Genomic DNA, 8835 nt, shown 5'->3' with positions numbered 1-8835 from the left:
CAACAACTATAAGATAATATATACTCTTTTCTCTGTTTTAAGAGCAAATCGTTAATTGATTAAAGCAAAGGTGAACATCGTTTCATTATCAGAACAATAATTTATAGAAAATTGGTTTTCAAAAGTTCTTTGATGTAGCATAGACACGGTGATTAATTAAACGATTAGATATAAAATAGTTTATGCCCTATACTGTAGCCAATTACACTAATTTACAGAGCAATAAATATCATTGGTATATCGCAGATTATATAATTGTCTATAAATTCTGATCTTTAATTTTTTCTCGAGCATTCGATTATTTTCAAATAAACCCTCTTAACTATATGCATATTATTGAAAAATACTGTTGTTCTTGTGAAACATATTAAACTGGCATGCCATTGTTATATGATTGTTATTCAAAGAAGTAATAAAATTATCACTTATCTGTGTTACGTTAGTGTTTATATACATATTATAATGTGTCTTTATATACTGTATAGTTGTCTCAGAATAGGGCATTCAGTTTGAAATTGTTTGATACGTGCGTATTGATTGATGTACGTGATGATAAGAACATACCTTCCTAATCGTACCAGTCGTTTAAAAAAACCATCCTTTTGTCAGTATCAAAAGGACTATTTTTTATATAAAGATTGTTATGTATTCGAAATTTTATTGAAAATCGTTGCAAGCCTTATACTGTTTTTATGAAAATAAAAATTTTGTTATTTTTTTCATGAAAAACCCAGTAAAAAAAAAAAAAAACCCCTGACGAATACCTGACAAAAAATTTTCTTTAGATCAAGTATCTTTACTGAGAATGCAAATAAATATTCAGATACATATACAAGTCTTTTTCAATAAAACTATTGATAGTTATAACAGCACAAAATAATACCGCTTTATTAAAAAGGCCAGAATTACATTATGCTTATTTCGAAAATGTTACATTCAATGACATAGTTTTATTTTAAAACAATGTGCGTCAATCTTCCATCAAATTGTTCACAGAATTAAGAACATTTATAGTAAATTATCTTGTTAGGAACATTGTCCGTTGTTATCTTCAGAAAAATAACTTAAGCAAAATATTAAATTAGATTTCATATCTGGTTAAAAAGAAACAAGACAAAACCTGTAATGAATTACAATATCGTCTATCAGTATGAAATAACATTCAAGATGTTCATTAGCAAATTTAAGAAAATTACTTTTATTCCTAAATACACGTGTTCAAGTTACGTCCGGTAAAATCTAGGATGACAAAATTTATGTTTCGGAGAAATCTATCATGAAAAAGATATTAACATAATACGGATATGCAAATCAATATATTAGATTTGTGATATATTAAGTATTGAAACTATTACACATTGACTTGCTGTGTTCAATGTTTTGCGAGAGAAATTTTATCAAAATCAAAAGATAATGGTACATGAGGTCTCTAAGTATCTGAAGATGCAACTTATTAAAGCTATAACAAATATCATCGAAACGTCATAAACACGTGTATCAAACTTTGATGTTTTCTTTGATAACTTTAGAAAAATATGACACAAAATAATGTATGATATCAAATTTTAACATTTTGAAAGAAGTTCCCAAGTTGTAAAATAAGAAGATTCGAATGAAGAAATCGTTTCTCGGCATAGTTTTTTAAAGCAGCATTACAATAATTTATTATAATTATGTAATACAGCGGTTTTCCTTCTTTTTATTTTATTTTCTATGGCATCGTTTCTTAGATTAAACACTTCACATCATTGATTTCAGTGAAAAATTTTGCATTAAAAAGTGATATCTGATTTAAATACCCGAAGATATCTTGTATGTTTCAAGACAAACATATAGTTCACGGAAGATTAGTATTTGTGAGGAATTTAGGACTTTACACTGCTAAAAGCTCTATTTTACGCTCATCTTTATGAACATAAATTTAGTGAAAACAAGTTCACAGAAATAGGTTTTCCATATTAATTTCTTATAACCATTTCTATCTTACCTAATCCCCCTCTAAATTGAACTTAAAATAACAATATTTTCTAGAATAATAAGTACATATTAACATTAATCAAAATTACCATATTGTTATATTTTCGTTGGTAAAAAATTCTTGTAGTTTATGAATATATGTTATTGAATATAATTCAAGAACAGAAATCAAGAAGGAAACTAATTTACTTCTTTGAATCACTAAAGAGTTAATATTCGTAATCTGAGGAATTGTTCGAGAATGTTCATAATTGTAGAAATAATTATAGAAAATGACTACCAATTTTACGATCACAAAATATAGTATATGAAATTGTACAAGAGTGAACCTAATGATTTTAATAGCTGCTAATCTTTGCTTAATCTTACCTGCTGCTTTATTATGTTTTTCCACATTTTAAATAATTAGTTCGTGTTTGAGCTGATTTGCGCTTATAACAAACGGACAAACTGATGCCAGTAAAAGTCGACAACAGTTTACCCACTCAAACTTCGTTTGCAGTTGTATAACTAATTCAGATTAACAAAAAATAATTGTTTTGATTCAAGCTAGTACATAATGTTTTAAACATCGTTTTGATGATCGTTTATTATTTTCAACATTTTTTTTTTTGGTGCGATTCTTGAAAAACTATTATAATCTCTACAAAAATACAGTTGACATAATAATGAAATACCATTGAGGTAACTACTCGTACTTTAACAAAACCTAACGTTAACATATCTTTTATAAAATGTAAAGTTTGCAAGCATATAATAAAATTCTTAAACATACCAAAGACCATACTAAATCACAACCACTAAACACGTTAACGGATATTTGGCTAACATTTAAGTTAAATGAATTGCTGCCGATGTCAGTAAAATTGACAAGTAGATACAATCGTAGCATTTATCTCAACTTTAAGAGACAAAATGTTTGATTGATGTAGTATAACAAGAAAATGGAACTCAAGTGATCATATAACAGAACATTTCAGTTCTATCCTGTTGATACGAAAATAAATCAAAGTGTCTCTTTTTGCGATATCATAGAGTAATTCAAGTAAGTGTAAGTGTACTCGCTTCTCACATCATTATCGGAATTTATTGAAATTTGCTGTTCAAATGGTCTTTGATGTAACTTGTTGATGGTGATTAATTGAACGATATAATAAAAATAAATGATAAATGTAACGTTTAATTAGACAGCCAATTTCAGTGATTAACTCGGCAGCAAATGGATATGGTTGAGGGATGTGATTGTAACTAAAAGTAGTTTATGATTGAAATAGGTTCTATTTTAATGCATAATGACAAAATAAATGATTCTGACTGTTTGCGAAAAATGTATTTTGATATAACAAGAAGCCCTTGGCCGACAGATAGGCAAACATGTATTACAAAGCTACCTGCCCTTTGAAGTGTATGTACACTTTAATAGCATCAAAAAGTTACCATTTACAACAGCTATTTTTACTTAAATTGTAAACCAAGGGAACATTGAGAATGTTCACAAAAGTATAGATTTGCCTAAGTTGTCATTATCATCATCATCATCATCATCATCATCATTATTTTTATTATTATCTTTAATTTATCATTATCATCATAATTAATATTATTATTATTATTATTATTATTATTATTATCATTATTATTATTATTATTATTATTATTATTATTATTATTATTATCACTTTTCGATAGATATATAACATTTAACGACGACGCCGACAAATGATTCTTGCATATAGATTTTGAAAGTCATTGGCATTATAGGACCTACAGATAAAATGTTTGCGCGAATCATTTGCCAGAAACTAAACACAGCTTCACTGCCATGTTGTCATACATTAATATTTCTCCGCCAGCATAGATTTAAAATATCAGTCAATGTTATATTTTCTGTTTTGTTTCCAAGACATTGTCTAATTAGATGATACAGTGTTTTTCTCATTAAAAATGTATCAGATAAATATATCGATCCCTCGGGATAGAATATACCTCTACAACTATCAGTGCTATTTTGATTAAAGGTCTCAGCAATAAACTGTACTCGTATTACATCTTTATTTATGCCATATCAGCCTGTGTAATATTTTCATCATGATTGACTTGTGTTGAAATCTCCGTTATTTCATCAATTGCTTTATCTAAGCAGCGATACATTACCCTTTGCATATTTGATTGATTAAATGTCCTTAAATGAACTCCACTGATGTCCATCGGCCTAAATATTAAAATTTAAATTTCTTTCATAGACAGCTGGGCACGACATGGAAAAGATAATTAAAAACATTTATTAAGAAACAAGTTGAAAATCGTATCTTTGTGCTATTTTAGTCCGATTTCAGTCGTTGCAAAACTTTCAATTTTTTGTCATATTTACACAATTACAATAATTGTTTCCGATAAACAAATGTGAGCAAATAATCTGAACATTTTGCTCAAAAGTTATTGGTCTAATCTACATGAACACAACATTAATCTCGAAAATCATTTTCAGTCCTACCAAATCCTCAGTGGAGTCCCATTGAGAAATGCGTCCACCTTATTGCATAAACTAAGTAGAACTCATCATCAGTACAAGAATTTTGTAGCACGTTCATATCACATTATCGATATGTGCATTAATTGACGGTTAAGATGTGATAAGGCTAGAAGAAATCCTCTTGACTGTGACTTAATTGCTATAGTTGGTAAATAAATACATTCGAAATATTGTATCAATAGCTTAATATATCTAACCATAGATGTGATACAATGTAAATGTGTCAAATTACTTAGTTACTGTTAATTGGGAGATACTGACATTTTAAAGGTTTGACTATCTCAATTATAATGGTACTTCACACATTTAACCTTTAAAATTTGCGGATTTAGAAGTTATTTTGAATTGATATAACCCGAATTGTACCTGAAATTCGTTCGAGTTTAGAATTTAGAAGTTCCGCAATTCTGAGGTATTAATTATATTGAAAACAGAAGGGGAAATTTCGGAACCCTGAAGAATATTCGGATTTTACAAGTTTTCGGATTTTAGAATTTTCGGAATTCTGAAGTTAAACTGTAGTTGTATACATTATACACGGAAATAGAGTTTTTGAGGCAATAGAGACGGAGATTATGATATAAAGTATAGAAATTTATGGCATTTCCTCATTAATGTTAGGAAATATTCTGAACATAAAGTCCATTATCTCAGCTTGCTAAGACTTACAGGTAATTTATATAACATATAACAAGTAAATTTCCTTTTCTCCTTTTAGTTTTATCTTAGCTTTATACAGTATTTTACGCCGAACTAGATCCGTAACCATCAAACACGCAAACAGGTTTGACATATTCTTGTTGATTTAAAATATCATAAGTGTTTATTGTTGAGGCCTGCTTAACTAAGTTTATATTTTTGTATACGGTGCGAACATTCTCTGAGGTGTGTTCGTTTGTGTTGAAAAGAAAACAATAATTCCCAAAGGACTTTACCTGTCAAAAGATTAAGTCAAGTGAAACGAAACATACTATTTAATATAGATTTGAACACGTCGTGCAAGGACGATACTATGTCATGTTTGCATACGCAAAATAAACTGTAGCTATGGCAACTGTAATTTTTACACTATGGAATTATTATTATTTTTAGATACAATGTATAAGTTACATATATTTGAAATAATAATGATAATCGCTTAATTAAATACAGAATGTAATCTCTCAAACTGTGTATACGAGAAATATGTTAATAACATTAATTCAACTATAAACAATAACTTAATGCTGGACAATAAGTAATTTAGTCCCAAATTGGATTATAATTCGTAAGGTTGAAATCGTGAAGTTCAAAACATATATTCATGATTTGAATACAGTAAGTTGAAATCCTTCATTCGTGAAGTTTACATCATTTGTGAATCCGTGAAGTTGAAATCGTAAATTCACAAATATATAATTGTGAATTCACGAATACGAAATCGGGAATTCGTGTAATGGAAATGTCCCCACAGGTCTTTCGTAAGTGACTGTAATCTCTAGAATAATGCTTCACTTATTGCCATGTGGATGAAATGACCATAATGGTCATATAAATCTTAGAAGTCCATTAATTTTGATTTGAATACTTTCATTATTAGTACACTTAATAATCATAACTTGATTGAACACAGAAAAAAGTATCATTACATTTACATTAAAAAGCTTCACGCTTTTCAAATGCCAATTAAGATTTAAATATTTCTCAAGATGATCACGATTCCATTAGTCTTAATCCATGTCAATATCTCTAAAACAATTTCCTTTTATCCCAATTACCAGACTTTAAATATAATGGATTATGTATGTTTTGATTATTTCGGCATTCCTGTGATAAACTCTATGAGTAAGGTTATTTGGCAACGGTCTATTATAAAGTCAAAACATTTTTCAATCTACCTTTTGTACCTTAAGAACATAAACATACCCGTACTTTCTACAAAACCCACATGTATAATTTACTGTTAATGCGAAGTAAATTATACCATTGAATGGAATTATGGCAATATGCATATTTATTTTGATTTTTACTTTACATACTATAGCCTTCAATGGAAAATATGTCACTTTAAGTGTATCGAAAGTCACATTGTTAAAAATTCCATAACTTTGAATTTGTCATTGCACTGCGACATGTGATAAACACAAATTATTGCAACATCTCCCACGTATCTAGACCTGGCTGAAGTAGTTACCGAGGAAAAAAGCTCTGAGATCACATGTAGGGCATTCGATTATTAACAATAGGATATTATCGAATTTTATTAGTTAGTAAATGTCAATCTATCAAAACGGCATGCGTGCAATATGTTTATTTGATACATTATGGTGAACGTGACTGTTCAAATGATTGTGTAAAGCTATTAGAACAAAATGTTTATAACTTTGAAAGTTGAATTGACCACCGTTGTTATAATTCGGAAAGTACTTTATTCCTTGAAGAAAGAGATACATGATCAGAATCGCGTTGCATTTGTCTGTTATCATATTTGACACATTTATGATAAAGAAAAAGAAACACAATTATTTCTGTGTCTTTAACGGAGTTTCAAAACATCCAGGCGTATCATAAACTTTTGTTTGTCATAATTAATGTCAAAGAATAATATGCGTTGTCTTTTTGATTTCTATCCTAATCCCTGTAGCTTAAAAGTTTCATGACATTCATGACGTAAAACACCAACTTTATTATGTAAATCGTATTAGAATAATTCAGAGAAAAATAAATCTGTGTCCTACGGGTGCTAATTATTTGTGAAGACAAACATAATTCTGCTTGCCAAATTTCGCCAAAAGAGTCGTCTCTGATTAATCAAATGAAAGAAATTCACGCACTACGTACAATGCACGCTTAACACTGCGAACAATAACTTGATAGAAACAAGAAACATTTTTAAACATTAAGAATAATAAATAAACTGGAGAAAGAGTGAGCCCTCGGAAACAATAATCACAAAATTACATGTAAGTTTCATAGCTGGAAAAATATAATAAATAATGAACAGGCTGTTCTATCAAATGTGTTTGGTCCTTCCTGCAAATCTTGCTGAATTAAGTATTTTACAAAACTTTAAGTGTACAAAGTTTTATCGGATAAACAATTTTATGTTATGAACATTCTTAAACAGTAAAGATGCGTTTTTATTTTCCTAACCTTCTCGTCGTTTCTTGATTGTTTATTACATCGTTTTAACATAGGATGTCTACCTATCTTAAAATGATATGAATTTTTTACGATAACAGAATGAAATGTTTTCAACTGCAATCTCCGTAGGTAGTGCGATGATTTCAAGCATGTCACACACGCTTTCAATCAAATAAACTGACAATCATTCTAGGTATATAGATTATAGTTTTACGATCAAAAGAAGAAGAAATTTAACTAAATGTCGTACCTGCCTCTACAAAAATCACTCTCTTAAAAGGAAACATTGGAAATATGAGTATGGAAATGAACTGCATATATGTCGGTGAAAAAAGACAAACCTATACCTTAACATGCTTATAAATTTCCTTCATTGCAAAGTGTTTGAAATGATCGCCAATGTTTCTCCGATTCTATTCGCTGTACTGTGCTTGATTAAATAATACAATATCTTTCTCGTTTATCGAAGGTTTAAATCCCCCAGGATAAAAATGCATTTCTATGCTTACTATATCAATCGCTATTCTGAATAAACTTCCTGTTTATTATTCATCACACAATTGTTATCCATCTTTTTGTCGTATAATAAGTAATTCAGATATGTTCTTTTCATCGCAATTTACTAATTTTCATTTACGTGTACGATAAACAAGCACATACAAGTACCTATACTCGAAAACGTCTATAATTAAATTCGATTCCTTTTAATTTCCATGTGTCATCATTACATACATTATTATTAAGAAGATCAAACTATGTCCATTACACCAATAAACAAAGCTGCCTCTCTTTTATATTTATATTCATATGTGAACTTGAGAATAATAAGCAAATGGTTTATCACATACCTGTTAAAAAAAAAAAATAAAATAAAATTAGCGTTTTGTGACGTGAAACCTTCATGTAGGAACACTGTTTTACAAAAAAAGAAAAAGAAAAACATACAAAAAAGATAAAGAAGAAGAAGAAGAAGAAAAAGGAAATTTCTTATTATGTACATAGGTAAATTCTATGTCACAATATTCACTGAAAACACACACAAACACATTATTCAAAAAAGTTGTACGAGTATTAATTTGTAAACAGTTATCTATACATGCTATAAGAATGGACAAGAATAAAGGTTCCTTTTAAAAGACGAACCGACACTTAAGTTGTCTCTCTAAACAAAAGTAGCATATAATTGTCTTTAAGATATTAGT

The sequence above is a fragment of the Ruditapes philippinarum genome, unplaced genomic scaffold, assembly GCF_026571515.1.
Source record: "Ruditapes philippinarum isolate M1 unplaced genomic scaffold, ASM2657151v2 ctg8768_1_1_1_1, whole genome shotgun sequence".
Taxonomy (NCBI): domain Eukaryota; kingdom Metazoa; phylum Mollusca; class Bivalvia; order Venerida; family Veneridae; genus Ruditapes; species Ruditapes philippinarum.
This window is presented reverse-complemented; position numbering follows the sequence as displayed.